The 22551-nt window shown below is 47.2% G+C and overlaps 1 long non-coding RNA gene across 1 annotated transcript in view; it reads right to left on the reverse strand.

The window, feature by feature from the left end:
• The window catches only part of LOC147663785 (uncharacterized), a 106141-nt gene that overhangs the window by 82499 nt on the left and 1091 nt on the right, over positions 1-22551 (reverse strand). Inside the window, exon 2 of the long non-coding RNA XR_015305231.1 lies at positions 283-300. This is a non-coding gene — a long non-coding RNA (uncharacterized LOC147663785). The remainder of the gene's footprint in view (positions 1-282; positions 301-22551) is intronic.

A 22551-nucleotide genomic window follows, 5' to 3' on the forward strand; every position in this document is an offset into this window, starting at 1 on the left:
TGATACCAACCGAGATATTATTTTGATGTGTGGATATGTTGTCATTTAATGATATTTTACTGTTCACTGCTGTCACTTATCTGAGTTAATACAGGGAGTTCCATATGAGATGTAAATTATAGTTTGCCTAGTCTGAGAGCAAGTTATGGTTTGTTCCTTTAACCACAAATGGCCAATTTCTACATTAAGTTGGCAGACTTCCCTCATAAGTCTTGTTGAGTATAATTATCAAGAGCCTGACACCCAGCCATATTCTCCATATGATAAGAAGGCAAAACTCACCAACGCAGGTCACTGCTCCTGTGGAGAAAAGAGAGAAGTAATATTAATATTGACAGCTGTGTCCTGGGTAGGTTAACAGAAAAGTGCTTTTGAAAAAAATAATAAGATTCAGTGGTGGAATGTCTCAGCAATATCAGCCAGTGACTCCTTTTCCATCATCTTGGTTGGATTCAAAGGTTAACAGTTGAATCAAGAGAGAGTACATGCCTGCTTGGCAGAATCTCAAAAGCCTTTTGTTAGTCCTGGGTGCTGTGGTCCAGGGCATTCAGAAATTGCTCTGCTACAGTTGTGGCGGTTAAAGTAGTTTACCATTATTGTCTTAAGCCTATGTTACAATTTGACCCCAAATTGCTTTACCACGTACTCCCCTTTAGGACTTGACTCTCAATGGGTAACAAGACTAAGCAACCCAAGGCTTACTCAAGAGGTGATGATGATTGGGAACTCAAAACATAATAAAATGCAACAATATTCCCAAATAGCTTAATGTCCAATCAGTGGTTTCCGTTTATGAATAGAAAAGTACATTAATACTTTATCAAACACCAAACATACAAAAAGGGTATGGAAAGAAATTAGACCTCGTTAGATCTTCCCTAGCCAGTGATCTGCCCCTTAATGTCACTATAGTAACTATGAACTAGAATATTCCTTAACATTGGAGTCTATGGCATTTGCTATTCTGTGGATGTGTTTATAATCAGTTCTGGACTTCACAAGCACGGAAACAGACAGTGTTGCGAATACAAAACCTAGGCCTACCTATCATTGATCATTTACTTAAAAGAAGACAGTTCTCAGGGGCGTGGGCAAGCCGAGCAGCAAGATGGCCGCTTAGCTGAGAGGCTCTGCCGGCCAAACGCATTATCCGGCATTTATGCGACCACTGGGCGATGATCCAGGGACACATATCCTGAGAATATATACTACGTAGGCAGCTGAGCACTCTGCTTTAGTTTTGCCCTGAAAGGTGCGGCGTTGGGTGTGAAAACGGCAGGGCGAGGCTGCGACCTGGAGCAGACTGGGCTGCGGAGGCAGCCGAGACGCATTGCGTGCCTAGACCCAACAATTGTGGGCAGACCCCTGGTGGAAGCGACCCCCTTGGCCGACTGAGAACCGGAGGCAAGCGGTGATAAAGTAGGAGCTGCGGGGTGAAGTGCGGCTGGCTGAAGGAGAGGAAGAGAGTAAAGCGGCCCAGCTGGAAGACAAGGTACCGAGCAACTGCCTTCCCACAGTGCATTACCTGTGAGTAACGGATCGGGTAGCGGCAAGGGGCTATATGAGCAGTGGGGGCCCGCTGTGGCAAATACGCTCTAGAACGAAGAACCGCCGGCTTGTTGCTTGCTTAGGTGCTGCTCCAGCCTGGTGTGAGGGCGGGGCCTGGACGGAGGCTGTATCTTTCCGGCTCCCTCTGTTGGGCCTGTCGAGGGCACTGTAGCACTGTATGAAGCGGCATAGACATCCGACTCAGAAATACGGGGCCCTAGGACACAGCATCTAACCTGAAAGGATGCCCGGGGACAGGGGGACCTCAGCACAGGACATTGTGCAGCGCTTGACCGCAGAGGAGACCGTGCACATGATCACAGAGCACACAGACGACCTCAGGGCAGCAGAAGCTACGCAAGGCCGCTGACTCGGGTCAAAGTGGAGATGCCTATGCCCTAGGCCGCATCTGAATTTGCCCCTCCCAACCGTGGTAAAGCGAGCACGGACATGTGTGAAGGACTCGTAGAGTGTTTAAAGTTGTATGCACCTCGCAAGGCGGTGAATTGCTGGAGCTGTGTGACGTTGGGGCTGCCCTCATCAACCACACAGACTCTGGACATAGACTTCATACTAGATGAGTGCCCTAGGGGATAATCGGGGGGAGCTGTGTCGCTAGCGGTCCCATATATAAGTGATCAGAGTAGGAAAGCGCTGTACTGACACACCACTTGGACCAGGCCCTTGACCTCTTCTGCGACGGAGAGCGACAGACCTGCCGCGGACCGAAGTAGGCACTGGGGTGAGCAGCATTGGCTCCTGTGCCGCGCGCCGCCTTGGAGTCCTCCCCTGCGCCTTTGGAGACTGGCCCGGTGGGGCTGGCCTCGCTGTCTTTACGCGTGGGGGTGAAGAAGCGTAGCTGGAAAACCACAATGGGCAAAGCGGATAACCGACAAGTTAAAATCTCCTTCGAGAAGAGCGCCACACGGCTTCAGGACCCTGACTCCACACTAGTGACTATAGTGCCAGAAACGCAGATGGACCTGGAGCCAAGCGACGACATCAGAGCCATGCTGCGGGAGGTCAGAGGAAGCCTGCGGGCAATTGACTCAAAACTAGATTCCTTGGCGCTGAGGATGGACCAAGTGTCCCAGAGAGTGGACAAACATGAAAGCAGAATCGACACGCTGGAAACATGAGTGTCGGACTCGGAGGACAGACAGGAGGAGACACAGGGACGCCTATTGAAAATGGACAAGGTTTTGGAGGTCATCAAAGCCTGCAATGAATACCTTGAAGTGAGTTCTAGAAGGAACAATCTATGCATAACGGGAGTGCCAGAGTCCTCAAACATTAACAACATGGAACAATTTGTAGAAGGGCTGCTGAAAGAACTATTTGACTCGGAACTCTCCCCTATGTTCCTAGTGGAGCGCGCCCACTGCACTCTGGGCCCTAGGCCCCCCCGAGCACTCCACCACACCCGATCCTGGCCTGATTATTGAACTACAGATACACTGTTTTATGAATAGTCAAAGAGGAAGGAGAAAACATCACCAGGGCAATAGAATTGTCTTTTATCCGGACTTCACTCAGGCAGTACAGGCAGTACGCAGAGAATTTATCCCTGCTTAGGAGATATTATTGCAGTCAGGCACGCAATATGCAATGCTTTACCCTGCTAAACTCTGGGTGCACACCGGAGGCAAGCCCCTGATCTTCACCGAGGCGAGCGCCGCCGTGAAGTATGCCAAGCAAAATGCAAAGAAGACTCAGCGCAAAGACAGGGTGACTTCATTTCCCTCTGGCAGTCAGCTAAGTGACAATGATTAAAGCTTGTAGGATGTGTAACCACCCGGTAGATTGAGTAGGCCAATATATGTCTGAATGTATACCAACAATAGGAAGGCCATCCTTTCTGTGCCCTATGCCTGTGTGTCCAAATGTTGACATGGCCTACATGGTACTGTTTCTGCCAGTGTTAAATAAAACTGTTCGGCCACCCTGTTCTTATGCTACAGGGGTGTATGCAGGCGAGCCCACGCCCCTCTGGGATGGTTCCCCGTTGCCCTGAGTTTCGAGGGCTTACATTTCATAGAGGGCTGTTTCATTTAGGAAGCACAACCTGATTGGGGAGTTGGTGTGGGTGAGGGGCAGGATGGGAGGGGTGTTGATAGTTATGTTTTGTTACAGTACATGCTAACCCTAGGAACGCTCTGTCACAAAATGGAAAGAGCAACACATGGTGCGCTGCCGCACCTCATACAATGTGGGATTGACATGCCGCGAATGGCAACACCTGGCGGGTAGTCAGGGACTCGTCTAATTAGTGAGGACACACGTTTACATCATGACAATACACTATGCCTCTAAATGCCCACACTGTCTTGCCTCACTTGGAATGTGAAGGGTCTTAATGACCATCATAAGGTGAGGTTAGTGCAATCTTACCTGGTCAGACAGAGCGTGGATATCTGTCTCCTGCAGGAGACCCATCTTAGGGAGACAGCACTAGCCCAGCTAACCACAAACAGATGTAGTGATGTCCACACTGCCAGCTTCTCTAACCTTTCCAGCGGGGTTGCGATCCTAATATGCAGAGGGGTGCCATGGCAAACACAACAGGCGATATGTGACTCAGAAGGTCGGTATATTATTTTAAAAGGGAGCCTATTTCACCAGCCGATCATTGTGGTAAATGTCTATGGCCCAACCGTGGACGATCCCACATTTTCTCTGGCACAAGATTCCGACACTGGGGGATGCTACAATACTTTGGGGCGGGGATTTCAACATTGTGCTGTCATTGACTGGGGACAGAGAGGGGCCCGCCTGCACACACCACCCACAGGCAGCAGCAACATTGAACACCCTTATATTAGATCACTACATGATAGATTTGTGGCACGCGCTGCATCCCACGGACCGCATGGGAACGTGCATCACCCATCACCACCAGGCTTGGTCCTGATTGGACTTTTGGCTACTGGCAAGGGATTTACATGTTTGGGTCTCTGGGGTCACACATTATGTGCGGACATTGTCTGACTATGCCCCAGTGGCTCTGTCTCTCAGGGTCCCAAAGCCCTACCAATAGTCAAGTCAAGTCAAGTCAAGTCAAAAACCACTTTATTCGATTATTTAAAATCATAAAAGTATGCTATACATATACAGAAACATTAAAAATCTAATAAAATCTGTTATACAAGCTAAAAACGCAATTCATAATCAATTAAAAAAGCGTAATCAATCATGCCCACGTTTAAGCAGTTGATAGAGATGCAATTTCTATTACTGAGAGGATTCAATTTCATATACAGCTTTCAGTCTATCCCTCTTGATTCTAACAGACGCGTTTACATGGCGTCTGCCACCTAGAGCACTACTAGACACTGCCTTCGAGAGCATTAGAGCATATATCCATGAATACTTCACAACACTGGATCGGTGGCCACTGAGAGCATGCTGTGGGAGGCGTTTAAGGTAGTGATACGTGGACACTGCATCGCTGGCCATGCAGGAGTGCTCCGCAATATCTGGAGCAGTTTGATCAGACTAGAAAGTGAACTTCAGGTATTAGAGACACAATACTGTGCAGAACCATCCCCTTCGACACTAATCATCATACGCACTAAATTGACAGCCTTCCAGAAGGAGGCGGAGCGGGAAACTACATTTTTACATAAACATGCAACAGCAAGACTTTACAGGGAGGGTGATAGACCAGGCAAAATGCTTGCCAACCTACTGAGGGCACCTACAGTGTCCCCATTCATAACTGAACTGACTGCTGCAGACGGGACACTAGAGTGCCCTTCGTCGGACATTTTAGACACCATGAGAGATTTTAATGCCCATCTCTACACCTCTAACTCATGCCTCCCTGAGTCTGTTTTGCAGGACTACTTTGATTCAATTGAGGTCATATGGCTAAGTAGAGTGCACCGCGAGTATCTAGAAGCCTGATCACGGTAGAGGACATCCGGCAGGTCATTGGCGGCTTACCTGCGGATAAGGCCCCTGGGGCGGATGGCTTGATGGCTAAATTCTATAAGGAATACTCAGAATTACTTGCACTGTGGCTCTTGGCTGTATATCAGGAGGCCATGGAGTCTGGCGAATTGCTTGCCTCAATGCCGGAGACCATCATCATAACTATCTTGAAACCTGACAAGGACCCGTCACGGTGCGATTCGTATCGGCCACTTTCCTTGCTAAATCTAGACGCAACAATTTTCACTAAACTCCTGGCAGTCCGCCTTTAGCCGCTACTTCCTTTGATCATTCGCTCGGACCAATCCGGCTTCATACCAGGGAGATCAACCTCCCATAATCTCAGGACACTGTTTGTTTTAATGCACTACCTTGCCCCACATGTATCAGCCATTGTGGCATTCCTGGACGCAACTAAAGCGTTTGATTCCCTAGAATGGGGTTTCTGTTCCCGCTCCTCCAAACGAAGGGCTTCAGCCCCATTTTCATCCAACAGATAAAACTGCTGTGTGCTATACCCACGGCGTGCCTGCAGGTTAATGGCCTGATATCAGCACCTATTGCTATCACAAGATTCACCAGACAGGAATGCCCGCTGTCACCCCTACTATTTGCCATTGCCACCAAACGTCTCGCTGCCCAAATCAGCCCAAATCAGACGGCACCACATGCACCAAAGCACAGGATTCACAACAAGAGGCCTCACTATGTCCCAATATGCGGACAACATAACACTTTACATGGTAGACCCCAAAGACAACCTTGCACCCATGATGAGGGAACTGGTCCGAGGCAGAGAACTGTCCGGAATATGGATAAACTGGAATAAATCAGTCATTGTCCCCCTCACACCCAGGAAGCAGCCCTGTGAATCTGAATACCTCATTGAGTGGGTGATGGGACCTTGGCGCTACTTGGGGATATGGATAAGTAATGACATGTAAGAGCTTCTAATGGAAAACTACGAGAGGGTGGTGGACTGGATTGGGCAAAGAGTGAGTCACTGGAAGGAATTGCGGTAGATAAGATGATCAACCTTCCCAAGCTATTGTACCTATTTTTAAACATCCCCATCGCTCTCACTGCGCACTCTTTTAAAATTCTGAGGTCCCTCATGGTGAATTTGGTGTGGGCAGTGCGGCAACCTCGGGTATGCTGGGAGACACTTACCGCAGGCACAGGGTGGACTGACGGTTCCTGACTTTGCCCTCTACGCATACAGCGTGCAGGTACAGTTCTTACATCACTGGACAAACCCTACGCCTTCCAGCCTCACGTGGTCATCGAATTAAGTAGGGCGGCACCCCTTTATCTTGCTACTGCAGTCTACCAGTTGTGTTAGAGACCGCAAAATGAAGTCGACACTGTAGAAATAGTGCAATGGGCATGGGCCGGTATTTGTAAACAGACAAAATTGGAGCTGCTAAATGCGCCCTCTATGACACTGGCCAATAACCCCATAATACCCCCACTTAAGGTACACAAAGCACAGAAGCGAGCACAGAAACATGGGTTGCGGGTGGGCAAAGACCTCTTCTCGAGAGACACTTTCCTAACAATGAAACAGATGTGCGGCCCAGGGGATCCATCAATGGCAGACATGTTGCTGTATTACCAACTGCGAGCCTCTTGCAGAAGCAAATTAGATACATTCCTGAGCCGCCCCATTCCCCCCCCTGCATTGCCAGTGCTTGAAAATGTATTTGTAATGGAGTGTGGTCGCAAATTAATCCCTCAACTCTATACCATTACGCAGAGCAAATGCCCGATTATTATTCCGGGAGCCCGCGCGGCATGGGAGGTGGACATGAGGTGGAGATCACAGAGGATCAGTGGATACTGGTCTGTGGAAGTTGGAAAGGCTGTCTCCCAATTACCGCCTTAGACTGATCCACTTTAAGTACATGCATAGGCATCTACACTGCATGGGGTCACAGCCGGACGATCGGTGCTGGAGAGGTGGAGCCGCATGGGTGACATTTTTACACATAGCATTTCAGTGCTGCCCTAAAGCTGACTTTTGGATACAAACCCTAAAACACATTAATAGCATAACTGGACAGGAGCTGCCCTGCAGGCCACTAGTGGCGCTGCTGGGTATTGTCACTGCGGTCCCGCCGAAAATGCGGAAGCTAGCGGCCCTGCTCCTGCTCATGGTCAAGCGCCAGGTGGCTCTGACGACCTCCCCACTGATGGTGGGAGGCTGGCTCTTAAGCGTGACTCACTGTAAGACTCAGCTGGAGGGATACTGGGAGCAAATGCCAACAGGAGCTCACCCCAGGGACATCTGGGAACCATTTGTTAATTGGCTAAGTACTATAGTCACAGACAATCCTTAATGGGGATTGGGGACAAGGGACACTAGCAGAGATGTGCTGCAGTGCTGGGATGATGCCATACCAAATTGGACGAAGATTTCTGTACAACTATTAGTGTTTAATTGTGTGTATAAAACTATGCAATGTATGATGGGCGAAGGCTGTACATCAGTGACTATGTGGTCCAAAAGCAAAGTACTGTTGTTTTGTTGTATGGATGTGTTAGACCTGTAAGCCATAGGGAGGTCTTACCCAGCATTTTTTCCCTTTCTGCCTCCATTTTTGCCACCATTTTTGTTTGACCTAGGACTCTGGGCGCCTTACCGATGCTGAACAGTGCTAGGGTGCAGGTGCTCTCTCCTAACACTATGGCTGCCATCGGCCCCTGCTACTGCGGAGTGGCCACTATTCTATCTGCGTGCTAGTAGTTGGGGACAGGCTGGGACATTGTGACACTGTAACCCTGAGCGTCCTGCCTCTTGTCACTACTAGAGAAGCCTCCACAGAGTCCCCAGAGCTTTCTGAAATTTTCAAACCCACCAGATTGATGCCAGAACTTGCCGCCTTTTTGCAGGGTCACCTGACCTAGGGGTATAAAGGCAAGGGAGGGAAAACCTGACAGTTAGTTGGGGCACTTTTGGACCTGGGGATATTCCGCCGGAGTATAGGCTGCTGAGCTATAGGGGGAGACTGCACTACTGAGGCTGGCTGCCTTGAGGCCTGCTTCCACAAAATAGCTGAGTGAACCTGCCAGTCGGCTGACCTTGCCCTGTGTGAGGGGAACTAGGGGTACCAACTGCCCGAGACTGTCAACATTCGCCAACTGCAACTAACTTCTACAACTACCACCGGTCATCTGTTGCCAGCGACAAGTCTGGGAAGCGCTCGCAACCCCCCAAGGTAAAGCCTGTGTCATCCAAGCGCTCCACTTCCACAGCTTGCCCCTGCTGCTAACGCTGTCCTTATTAAGCGCTACACTGAAAGAATCTGACGCCTTCTGCTAGCGCTGTGCCAACTAAGCGCTGTCTTCCAAGAACTGGCCCTTTCCTACAAGCATGGTGCTGGGGCGCTACCTTGTGCCCATGACCTGGTTGTACTTTGAATATTGAACAATGTGCTGGAGCCTCCCGCGGTGGACTATGGGTGCTGTATCACCCAAGCGCTGTGCCTGAAAAAGCACTGCATGCCCAAGATCACCACCGCCCAGGTACCTGTGAGGAGGAGAGGTGCTAGCGCGCTCATGCGGTGCCCCCCTCGGGGCTGAGATCGGAGCGCGGTCTGGCCAGAAACACCACCGCAGCCCAGCTGCCGCAGGTTGAGGAGACGTCTCAGCTGACATTGCCGCCGCGGCCCCATCGCTGAGGAGGAAAGGAGCGCTGTATCCTGATCATTGCCGCGAGTGAAGGGAGGTCTGCACCAGGCCCAGGGAGAGTGCGAGTGAGCATTGCTTGGCAACCGGGGTACCGGCCACGTCATTGGCCGCGCCTGCCTTTGAGCTGCGCTGGGATTGGCTCCCGGGCTTCGAGGCCGAAGCAGGCCCGGAGCCATTCCTGAATTTCGCAGAAGGGGCCCTGCTGCATGTGGGAGCCCCCAGGGCAGCGTTAGAAGTGGGCGGGGACGGAAGGGCACGGCGTGCCCCTACTTCTTAAAATTGTGTTAGTCCGTTCCCCTACTTCTTAATTTTGATAGAGCGTACCGGGGACTGTAAAGTTGCCATACTTTAAAAGTACACTTTTATTTTCGCCGCACGAGTGGTGCACCGTGAATATTCAGGAGGCCTCTGCAGGGCGCCCGACCTCCTCCCCTTCCCTGCTGTTTCTAATGGGCCTGCAAAGCGAGAGTGAAAGGGCCATCAGTGTAGCATGGTGCGAAAACGGCTACTCTGATGGCCCTGTGGCTACTGTGAGCCCGTGATTCACACCTCGCACCTCGCAACGCTGCCAGCCCCCACTGTGACCTGTGACAATGATTCTTTTGGTGTCAATCAGACTGAGGGACGCCACCTGGGGGACTTCTTGACTTGCTATATATCTGCTCGCCAGCCAGCCACTGAAAAGCTGACCCAGCCCCACCAGCCTCTCCTGGAAATTACTCTCCGACCCGTGCCTGCCCAGAGGTCCCTGACCCCTCCTTTACAGCCCTACCCTTTCGCTGAACCGGGCCTGCACGAGGAGCCTGGACTGCCTCTGAAGCCGAACTCCCCAAACATCAAGTAAGTAAGTGAGGGGAATTAAACACTTGGTGCATAATTCTCCTTATCCCTTTTCTTTGCTGCTCCTGTCTTCTTTCTCTCTGCCTTTCCTCGTATTTTATCTCCAAACCATTCTCTTTTCTTCACTCCATCACCTGCTTCTTACTCGCTTGTATTTTTCTGCCATCCTGTCAAAGTGGGATGTATACGGGTCACATCTCAAACCGTTTGCACCGAGGTTAGAGAATCTACTGATTAGGCCCACTTAGTAGTGACGTTTGCTGCTGGTACCTCTATAAGCTCTGACCCAGATTCATTATAAGTACCCAGGTGTGCTCGTACTTATGGAGGCTCTATGGTGGGGTGTGCAGCATTCTGAAGCAAGGATGCGCAGAAGTGTTGGGTGGTATGCAGGAGTTGCTGGGGATCAATGTGGCTTGCTTTGCTTACCGCCATGCTGACTGGCTGTGGGGTGCTTGAACTGTCGCTATGGTCTGCCCTACTTTCTTCAATGTGCATGACTCAGCTTGGGCACTGGTCCTGTGATGGACTGGCCTCCTGGCTGGTAGGGACAGTGCTCTAGTAGCCTCTAAGGCAGTGTCCCTAACTTATTTGCGGCATTCTTACTTTAAAAAAAACAATCTACATGCATGAACATTTTTATTGTGTTATTCTCAATTATTTGGGGGGCTTGGCATCTAACGTAAAGCTGGCCTTATATTACTGTGTAGAAAACCCGCCCGCACTGGCCAGAACACAGAGATAAGAAGCCCCAGGCAGATGACAAAAGACTTCACTTAGAACAGAGGAAGACAGTCTGTAAAAGTATGAAAACCTAAATAAACATACATTTTCCTGTGCAGAAAACGTTTTTCACTAAACTCTTAAACACACTGAATGAAGTAACAATGCAGTCATTTGACAGGTGTAATGATAACATAAGATCCCCTCTACTAATTCTAATTCCAATATTGTCGTTTATTAAGCAATTTAATACCCACAACATATCGGTTTGCCCTCATGCATGAATGAATGATGGATGCAGGATGAATGCAGGATGGATGAGTGGGTGGATGCATGAATGAATGATGGATGCAGGATGGATGGGTGGATGGATGGATGGATGGGTGGATGCATGAATGAATGATGGATGCAGGATGGATGCAGGGTGGATGGATGGATGGGTGCATGAATGAATGATGGATGCAGGATGGATGGGTGGATGGATGGATGGGTGGATGGATGGATGGATGGGTGGATGCATGAATGAATGATGGATGCAGGATGGATGCAGGATGGATGGGTGGATGATGGATGGATGGGTGGGTGGATGGATGGGTGGATGCATGAATGAATGATGGATGCAGGGTGGATGGATGGATGGGTGCATGAATGAATGATGGATGCAGGATGGATGGGTGGATGGATGGATGGGTGGATGCATGAATGAATGATGGATGCAGGATGGATGGGTGGATGATGGATGGATGGGTGGGTGGATGGATGGGTGGATGCATGAATGAATGATGGATGCAGGGTGGATGGATGGATGGGTGCATGAATGAATGATGGATGCAGGATGGATGGGTGGATGGATGGATGGGTGGATGCATGAATGAATGATGGATGCAGGATGGATGCAGGATGGATGGGTGGATGATGGATGGATGGGTGGGTGGATGGATGGGTGGATGCATGAATGAATGATGGATGCAGGATGGATGCAGAATTGGTGGATGTATGGGTGGATGGATGGATGGGTGGATGCATGAATGAATGATGGATGCAGGATGGATGGGTGGATGGATGGATGGGTGGATGCATGAATGAATGATGGATGCAGGATGGATGCAGGATGGATGGGTGGATGATGGATGGATGGGTGGGTGGATGGATGGGTGGATGCATGAATGAATGATGGATGCAGGATGGATGCAGAATTGGTGGATGTATGGGTGGATGGATGGATGGGTGGATGCATGAATGAATGATGGATGCAGGATGGATGGGTGGATGGATGGGTGGATGCATGAATGAATGATGGATGCAGGATGGATGGGTGGATGATGGATGCAGGATGGATGGGTGGATGGATGGGTGGATGCATGAATGAATGATGGATGCAGGATGGATGGGTGGGTGGATGGATGGGTGGATGCATGAATGAATGATGGATGCAGGATGGATGGGTGGATGGATGGGTGGATGCATGAATGAATGATGGATGCAGGATGGATGGATGGATGGGTGGATGCATGAATGGATGGTGGATGGGTGGATGGATGGGTGGATGGATGGATGGGTGGATGCATGAATGAATGATGTATGGATGCAGGATGGGTGGGTGGGTGGATGGATGGGTGGATGCATGAATGATGTATGGATGGATGCAAGGTGGTTCGGGCTCGCTCGCTCGCTGCGGTGCAATATGCAAATTAGTTTACGCCTCACCACTTTCAAATGTCACCAGCCGCCCCTGAAAGCTGCAAAAAAGTTTTCACCACATGAAGCCACCTCTTAAATTACATCCAGTTTACAAACATGAGACATGGCAAACACAGTTGTGTAACAAATACTAGCAGGGAATGACTTTTCAAATGTGAGCACTGCAAAATGTTCTCCTCTTCTAAAAGGTGCCACCGGTGGGGGAGCACAAAGGTTACAGTCATTCCTGGACTGTCCGGAGAAGGGTGAGACGTGGTCCAGGGCCAGTGTGGTAGGGCCTGTGCTGGGTGTAAGCTGTAGGTTCCGCCTGCCACTGGAATGGGTGTAAACATTAATGGGTTTTGAGTTGCCAGGTCCTGGACTGATGTGTGGATGGCGATCATTCCTCAGCTTTGCTATTAGGGTGGCTCTCATTCTCCAGGCTATCCATCTCAAGGTCGGCTTTTATTTACTCCTTGAACCGGCTCACACTGTCATAACCATTGGCATTGGTAAAACCTCAGGCACGGGCCGACCCTGCTCTCATTGTTTGCTGCATAATTAGCCTTTTCTGTGTTCCCAATTGATAGCACATGTCAAAGCAAAGCCCATGCGCTGATAAGTAGTGTGCCGGTGACAAGAAGCATTCACATCACTCTCTGTTATTATCCCTATCTACAGGCTCCTGTAGCACTATACGTTCTTTTGTAGAGCGCACGTTAGCCGGATTAGTAGAGCGCACATCACTTCCATCCCGTAGGAGACCTAGAGACCTCACTCCAACTCTCCTGATGCATGCACATTCATATTTCTCATTCTTATTTTACTTCAATACAGGGATCTTGACTCCATAATAGTTAAACAACTTATATATTAAACCTCAAATAAACATGTGTATCGATTGTTTGAATTAAATAACGTTATAAGCTGTAACTGGTCAGTGAAATGTCAAATGCACAAAAAATTGGTATGTTTTGCTATTTTTAGCCACACCTCCAACTCCGCCCACTAATCCAATCCTCTGCTTATTCCCGCCCCCTGAGTCTCCGCCCACAGTTCCCCTACTTTTTTGTCCCCACTTCGACCACTGCCCCAGGGCCGCTCCCAAGCCTCAGAGAGACCTGCAGACATCGGGGGATCTTGCTGCCCCCACCTCCAGGAGAGAGTGAGCCCGTGAGGAGAGAGCATTGGGCTACCCAGAGGGAGAGGTGTCTCCCTATAACGAGCCTGGTGTTGCCTGGCTCCTGCAACGCCTCACCTCTCCATCAAACCGGTGAGTGTGGGGGAGCTGGGCCCTAAGCATTCCCCCACTAATTGCCCAAGGTAAGAAAGGATTAGGCTGAGCCACGGGCCGTGGTAATTCCCCATCCCCCCCCCCCCCCCCCCCCCCCGCTGGCCAGAGCTGACATTGTGGCCCTAGACTGTCATCCTTAAAAGGGGCCCATAAGGAATATCTGATGCAACCATGATGCTATAAAGGTTGAGGCCGCAGGGATATGACATGGTACTGGTCTTTGCCTAGCATATATTGTCTTTAGTGAAATTGTCCATAGGAAATGTTACTCATGCCATTTGCATACCTGTCTAAGAGTTAGTCCCTGTGCTGCATACCTAAATGAGCTGTATGACATCCACATGCACAGGAAATGTTGCCTATATTGACCCTATGTATAAGAAGTCTTAACCCTTGCATAAGGACGGTTCATTTTAATGTGCACCTGGTTAAGAAATGTCAATGATCTTGAAAACCTGCATACAAAGTGTTGCATCTCATGAATGTGTGCCCAAGAAATGCTGCCTATGTTGATTAAGAATATCAGGAATGTTACCTTTAGGGCCCAGATGTAATAGGAGGGTTACCTGTAGAGATCTGACGTTATAGAAGCTGGTTACCCTGTTCCAAGGGAGAACCCGAGTTACCTACCTGAACCAAAAGTAGATAAAGATACTTGTTTTTGCCTATGACCTTGGTGTGGTGTCTCTTTATTGCTTATGCTTTACTGAGTCAGTGTGAGTGTGTGCTGCACAACCACTTGACACAAAGCTTACGGAGTGCCTTCCCGCCTCGCGCCAAGCTACCGCTTTGGAGTAGGTGGTCCCTGGGACCTTCCGGGTCTAACAGGGTGTTTGTATCTTTACAAATGCAAATAAAAACAATTTTAAAAAAGACAGTTCACACAGGGTGCTTGCAAGCATACTTCATGACAGTCAGAAGCAAAATGCCCAATTTCGTCTTATCAGTCACTGCAGTGTATGCAGCCACCAGTCAAGCTACTACACTTCAGATGAAAATGGATCAACCTATTTACTTTGCTGAAATGTATTGTTCCACACAAAGGGCTGCATACCCCCTGTATTTAGTCTGAAGCCAGGGCAGGGAAGGCAGGGTATCTGTGCACTTCAAAGGCATGCCTCTATTTTTTTCTGTAGACCTCAAAGGCACTACTGTGTATAAAGGGACCTCAAACAATTCTGGACCTGAGGATACCCTGCCAGACAAGAAGGACTGCTGTGCTTCTACAGGAACTGCCACATTCCTAGAAAATTGCTCTTAAGAAACTGCTGCCCTGCTGTTCTGACCTGCTGTCTGCTGCCTTCTTGCCTGGGGAAGAAGAACTGGACCTTCAACTTCATATTGAACCCAGGACCCCAGAGGGGAGTACATTCCTGCCATAGTTGCCCGCACCTGCAAAACCCAGCTGCAATCCCGACAGTGGGGTGGGGGGCACATTACTGCTACCACTGCTGCCGGGGAGGCTGGGACCACAGCTCCCAGACTGCTTTGTGGCTGAGGCCCCGCCGTTGCCACAGACGCACCCTGCCAGCGCAAGGAGTTGCTTAAAAAATGGACAGGGCTCCCACAATGCGGGAGCCCATATCTGCCATACTTGCCAGCGCCTGCAAAACCCAGCTGTAATCCCGACCGCGGGAGGGGGCCAGATTACTGCTACCACTGCAGCCGGGGAGGCTGGGACCACAGCCCCCAGACTGCTTTGTGGCGAGGTGCCGCTGCTGCCACAGACGCACCCAGGCAGCACCAGGAGGCGCTTAAAAAACGGACGGGGATCCCGCAGCACAGGAGCCCATACCTGCCATACTTGCCAGTGCCTGCAAAACCCATCTGCAATCTCTACTGCGGGGGAACGCGGGAGGCACATTACCACTACCCCTGCTGCCGAGGGAGGCTGGCACCACAACCCCCAGACTGTTTTGCGTGGAGCTCCCGCCGCCACAGACGCACCCTGCCAGCGCCAGGAGGCTCTTAAAAACTGGACAGGGCTCCCACAGCGCGGGATGTGCCTGGGCATGGTCTGGGCCAAGGGTGGGCCCATCTGCGCCTGTCAGAGCCTGGGGGTGGCTGGGCTGGCCACACCCTTAACATCAACATATCCACCAGCAACAATGGGTAAGCACAAACAACCATGCAGTCAGGATCAGGGGAGCGCAAGAGTGAAGGTGCCCAGGAACTCTGCTTCCATCATGTCTTTTCTGACCTCTGCGGTGGAGGCCCTGAATAAGGAAATCCAAAATGCAGCGTTCAAGTTGAGATTAATTTACCAAAGTAAGTAAAATAAACACCATGACTGCGGGATTTCACAAGTTGTGAAAATGTTCACATGTGCAAAGCACCTTATCTTGAAGCTGAGCGCCCCTGGCCGGGATGGAATGTATGACGCTTCTTAGCATGCCATTATTACGCATGCTTTTACTGCGATGTTTTTACTTCGCAACTACCATTACTCCGCATTATTTTAATTAGCATACCATTACTACGCAAAAGCATTTAGAATATAGGAATCTGCCTTTACTTCACACTTAATTACTTCACATACCACTACTACGCAAATATGTACCATTCTAAATATCTTTTTTTATTAAAGTTACCTAAACCATGAGACGGGATTTAAGGGAAATAGGGGTTTTGGGTGGTGGAGTAATTTTAAACCTAATCACCAAAACACTTATCATTTAAAAAAATAATTAATAAATAACTTAATACTACGCAAAATACTAAAAGCAAATACTCTACCCTACACACCGCTAACTTCTCAACACTACTCTAATCCATTCAACACTACATAGCATGACACTACCCTGTGCCACATTCCTGCCCCTACACGCAAACACTTCCCTATGCGTTCCCCTCACATTACCCTAAAGCCTAAAACACTACCCTCTACACTACACACACACTACAAGACTACCCTAAACCCTAAAACACTACCCCCCTACACTACACATACACTACATTGCTACCCTAAACCCTAAAACACTACCCCCTACACTACACATACACTACAGCACTACCCTAAACCCTAAAACAGTACCCCCTACACTACACATACACTACAACACTACCCTAAACCCCCAAACACTACCCTCTACACTACACATACACTACAACACTACCCTAAAACACTACCCTACACTACACATACACTACATTACCCTAAAACCTAAAACACTTCCCTACACTACAACACCACCCTAAACCCTAAAACACTACACCAGCACAACCCCTACACTATAAAAACACAACACTACCCTGAACCCTAACACTACTCCCAGCACAACCCCCACACTACAAAAACTCACTAGATCGCCCTTACCTCACTCTCCTCAGTGTTCCTCTCCCCTCCTGGAACCTTCCAGATGTCGTCTCCAAAGGGCGTTGCACGTCGTTGTGAGGAAACAACCTCTGTTTCCTTACAACGACGTGGATCGTTTTCTAAATAAGCATACCATTACTTCGCATGCGTAGTAACAACGCTTGCGATGTAACAACTTGCATACTAATGGTACACGTTGTAACGGTAAATGGTCAAAATATAGATTCCAAAATATAGACTAACTTAAATATCGACTCCAAAATATAGAATGGACAAAATATCGAATGGACAGAATATAGACATCAAAAATATCGTTTTGAAGGTAAGTAATGTAATATCGATTTTAAAAAAACAGACAGTCAAAATATCGAAGTACATGATATAGTTTATTAAAAATATCGAATTTTTAATAATATCAAATTTTTTAAAGTGTTTTGTATGCTAGTATATGTGTGAAAAGTGTATATATTTTTGTAATTTATTTTAAGTAATTAATTTTATGTTATTTAATTTGTGCATAATTTAATTCTGTAGCGGGTTGTGGGTTTATAGGGGAATAGGGTGGGAAGTAATTTAATTATAATTAATTAAATATGTTAATTAATTAATTTGTATTTTAGAATAAATGGTTAATTAAATTTTAATTGGTAATTATTTACTTCTTAATTGATAATTCATTTTTATTAATTGATTAATCGATAATTATGTGAATTAAATTAATTTATTTTCTGTAGCGGGTTGTGGGTTTATAGGGGAGTAGGGTGGGAAGTAATTTAATTATAATTAATTAAATATGTTAATTAATTAATTGGTATTTATTTAGAATAAACTGTTAATTAATTTTTTATTAGAAATTAATTAATTCTTAATTGATAATTAATTTGTATTAATTGATTAAGTGATAATTATGTGAATTATATAAATATATTTTCTGTAGCGGGTTGTGGGTTTATAGGGGAATAGGGTGGAAAGTAATTTAATTATAATTAATTAAATATGTCAAATAATTTATTGATATTTATTTTGAATAAATTGTTAATTAATTTTTAATTGATAATTAATAATATCTTAATTGATAATTATTTTTTATTAATTGATTAATTGATAATTATGCGAATTATTATTAATTTATTTTCACTAGAGTGGGATTAGTACAATTTACCCCTATGCTATCCAACGCTTTCCCTACTGTTGCACTCTCTGGAGTGGGAATAGTAATTTTTACCCCTACGCTATCCAACGCTTTCCCTACTGTTGCAATCTCTGGAGTGGGATTAGCAATTTTTACCCCTACGCTATCCAACGCTTTCCCTACTGTTGCACTCTCTGGAGTGGGAATAGTAATTTTTACCCCTACGCTATCCAACTCTTTCTCTACTGTTGCACTCTCTGGAGTGGGAATAGTTATTTTTACCCCTACGCTATCAAATGCTTTCCCTACTGTTGCACTCACTGGAGTGGGAATAGTAATTTTTACCCCTGCGCTATCCAAAGTTTTCCCTATGGTTGCACTCTCTGGAGTGGGAATAGTAATTTTTACCCCTACGCTATCCAACGCTTTCCCTACTGTTGCGCTCTCTGGAGTGGGAATAGTAATTTTTACCCCTACGCTCTCCAACGCTTTCCCTACTGTTGCACTCTCTGGAGTGGGAATAGTATTTTTTACCCCTATGCTATCCAACGCTTTCCCTACTGTTGCCCCCTCTGGAGTGGGAATAGTAATTTTTACCCCTACGCTATCCAATGTTTTCCCTACTGTTGCACTTACTGGATTGGGAACAGTAATTTTTACCCCTTCGCTATCCAACGCTTTCCCTACTATTGCACTCTCTGGAGTGGGAATAGTAATTTTTACCCCTATGCTATCCAACGCTTTCCCTACTGTTGCACTCTTTGGAGTGGGAATAGTAATTTTTACCCCTACGCTATCCAACGCTTTCCCTACTGTTGCCCCCTCTGGAGTGGGAATAGTAATTTTTACCCCTACGCTATCCAATGTTTTCCCTACTGTTGCACTTACTGGAGTGGGAACAGTAATTTTTACCCCTACGCTATCCAACGCTTTCCTTACTGTTGCACTCTTTGGAGTGGGAATAGAAATTTTTACCCCTACGCTATCCAACGCTTTCCCTACTGTTGCACTCTCTGGAGTGGGAATAGTAATTTTTACCCCTACGCTATCCTACCGTAATAATATTGTGTATTTTTTAATAATATTATGTTTTTATAAGTTAAAGTAGGTATTTAATAATTTTAAGGTAATTTAAGTATTTTTAAGTATATTCTAGCTATTTATTATTTTTTTTTTAATTTTACATTATTTTTAAGAAATTCAATATTTTTACAAAGTATATATATATAAACAATATTTTGGGTTCGATATTTTGGTACTTACCTGTTTGTAGATAGGAATTCGATATTTTGTCTGTCGATATTTTGGAATCTATATTTTGGGTAGTCTATATTTTGTCCCTCGATATTTAGTCAGTGATCCGTTGTAACATCACAAGCGTAGTAACGCTTGCGAAGTAATGGTATGCGCAGTTTCAGCCGCGCAGTAAAGGCTGTTTTCCGCCGGGATGGACTGGTACACGGCCCGTCTCTTTGTTACTGTGGCTGTTGATGATGATGTCCCACAGTACTAGCACAGCCCAGGGCTGGGCCAGCTCCAAGGCTAAGAGCCGACCCACTTTGCCGCTGGCTCCTGTCACCAGGCACAACCTGTCTGCCACGCTCTTTTCCAAGGGTGGCACCAGCCAGCGACTTGCTGCCAATATGAAGGCCCAGAATCCGGGTGAACAGCAGCAGCTCCACCAGGATGGTGCTCATCCCAACAGAAGGATGAGGGCAGATCGCACCCAAGTCAGAGTATAGCAAACACTTTGCATGAGCACTGCCTCAGGGTGCCTCAGAGCCAAGCCAAGCCAATCTGATCAGCCTGCCCTACTGATTCCACCGGAGACTTCCCGGGCTTTAGTGTTGGGCTAGTCCTGTCTCCTGAGGTTCTTTGAAACCTGTCTGCCTCCACCTCTTTTTCCAGTCTTCATGCACTGAAGAGTGAAGACATGGAGATGGCCAATCGGGAAAGCTGGTTTACTGACTATCAGACCATGGGCGATCCTGGTAGGTGTTGATGTCTGTGCTGCCCCTTTGGTGAAGTTTAGACATAAGCAGAACTGGGACTCGTTAAAAGTCACAAGCCAGGAAAAGGGTATCTTGTGTTGAGATTGAGAACCTAATTTTTTTTGTGATACTTTGATAGTAGATGAATCCATTTTGCTGTTCTTTGCTCTGCTCTTGTACCTGTCACATCTGATCCGGCTGCAAATTGTCAGCGATCCCGCAGGTAAATTGAGTTATTGTGATTGCACTTAAACCTTCAGAAGGTGTTAACGGTGATACATTGATGGCTATTATTTCCAAATAATACATGCACACACACCTCATTTGTCTCCAGAGGTAAAAGGAAAAGCAAGAGTGGGTGTTGTGTATCACATAACAGAGTGCAGACACTTTTAATCCCTGGCTGAGTAAGAGGAAAGGAGCAGTGGTGGGCAGAGTGTGCCAGTAAACTCTGCCATGTGGCAGATGGACGAGTTTTTGCCACACTCCACGCTCCAAGAGGAGTGTGAAGTGGCAAAACTCCGAAAGGATAGGAGAGTTTACTGACCACCTGTAATTGAATCTAAATTCAGCATGGAGATGAGGAGTAATTAGGCAGTGCTTTACCACTGTGCAACTTGCCACCAACCCAGCATATATATTTGATATATAGTGCCCTCAAATTCAGAGCCTCCAGCCCAACCGGGTCCAACTGTGATGAACCCAGTCCCACATGTTAGCATCAATATACCTTTTTTACTCTGTTTCTGGCACAGTCAATGCCCTCTGGAAAATCCTCCAGACTGCTAAGTAGAGTGCTCTTAACTTACAACCAGTAAATAAGGGTACTTATTGTGAATAATAGAAAATATAGGTGAACTTTACATCATTACATTGGGAATATGTCTGTCAGGAGATCGGAGACGATTCCTGACAGATGTTCATGATCTTGATACTGTGTAATTATCATCCATGAGGATGTAAATGGTAATAGAAAGGACTCAAGGTTTTCTCCAGCAAAGGGCTGGTGTATTTTCCATTCCTGTGTGGGAGCCTCTCCCGGAGAGGCAATACTTTTTTGCGCTTTCCCAGGGTCACCAGGTTTGGTAAATCTGGGAATGTGTAAAAAAACCATGGGCGTTCAATGGCCATGGAATGGCTCCCTTGTGCAGAGTAAGGCAACGCAGCGATTTGAGCTCGGTTGCATTACTCCAGATTTTTGGCGCCATTCAAATCCACGCAGCGTGGCTTTATGTGGCTTTTTAAATAAATCTGATTTAAGGTTTTAGTCACTCTTGCACAACACTGCTGGGCAAGAACAATGCAAACCAGATCATAAATATGGCTCTTAGCGGAGTAAAACTGGAGGGGATTCCTATAAAGGGAAAAATGTTTTCCCAGTGAAAGAAAAGCAAAGGAAATAAGTCTTCATTTGCACATGTCCGCATTTACGTAAACCATTGCATAATTGTACACAATTATTGCCCCCTAGAGCGTCTTCCTCATCCAAGTACTAAATGTGTGAAGTTGATAGAGTGGAAATTCGTATCCTATATGAGGGTACCTGTTAGGAATGCAATGTAACCACTTGTAATACACATTCACATATTATTCTGTGTATTAGTGAAACTAAATGTTAGAGGAAATGTGAAACAAGTGACATGTTCCTATGAAATTAACACAATTCAATGTGAAGCTTGACAAATGATTCACTGAAAACTTAAAAACAATGTAAAGCCTTGCCTTGTCTGTTTGGATCTCCTCTCGCCAGTTATGGAAAGGCGAGTTGTGCACTTCCATCTGCAGCTTCTGCTGAGCCAGGCCAGGGGAATCCAGATGGATCTCACTTGTCTCAATTACTGTGGCTAACTTGCACTTCATATATTTGTTACACTGGCTACACACACAAATACGCATAACACACACACATAATGTTAGTGCAAGGGTCTGGGCAAGCACATAGGAGTGAAACTTTACACTGGTGGGCCAGCAGGCCTCGCTCAGAGTGACACAAATAAAAGAGTCTGATCATACTATTAGTACTCCTAACCACATGACTCTGGTGCCACTGGCTTATCTTCATATCCCACAACAGTCCATTATCCTCAGTGAGGGCACGCGAGTTATACCCCTTCAGGACACGGGGGGGGGGGGGGGGGGGGGGGGGTCCAGGACCTCCAAAAGGCCAAAACAGGCCAAAAGAAAAACACAGTACCCCAGGTGCACAGCGGGCGTGTGCACCCATCTTCTGTACCCCCGGCACACTGTTGTATTAGAGAAGGGGCTGCAGATGCTTGTGTAGTTCCTTCTGCAATACTGAAATCACAGGCCCAAATTTAACACCAATGCTACCATAGAGAAACGTTCCATCATTTGCATATTGTAACACCATATGCAATTTAAGGAAAGACTGCCTCTGTGCCTG

The sequence above is a fragment of the Lissotriton vulgaris genome, unplaced genomic scaffold, assembly GCF_964263255.1.
Source record: "Lissotriton vulgaris unplaced genomic scaffold, aLisVul1.2 SCAFFOLD_701, whole genome shotgun sequence".
NCBI lineage: Eukaryota > Metazoa > Chordata > Amphibia > Caudata > Salamandridae > Lissotriton > Lissotriton vulgaris.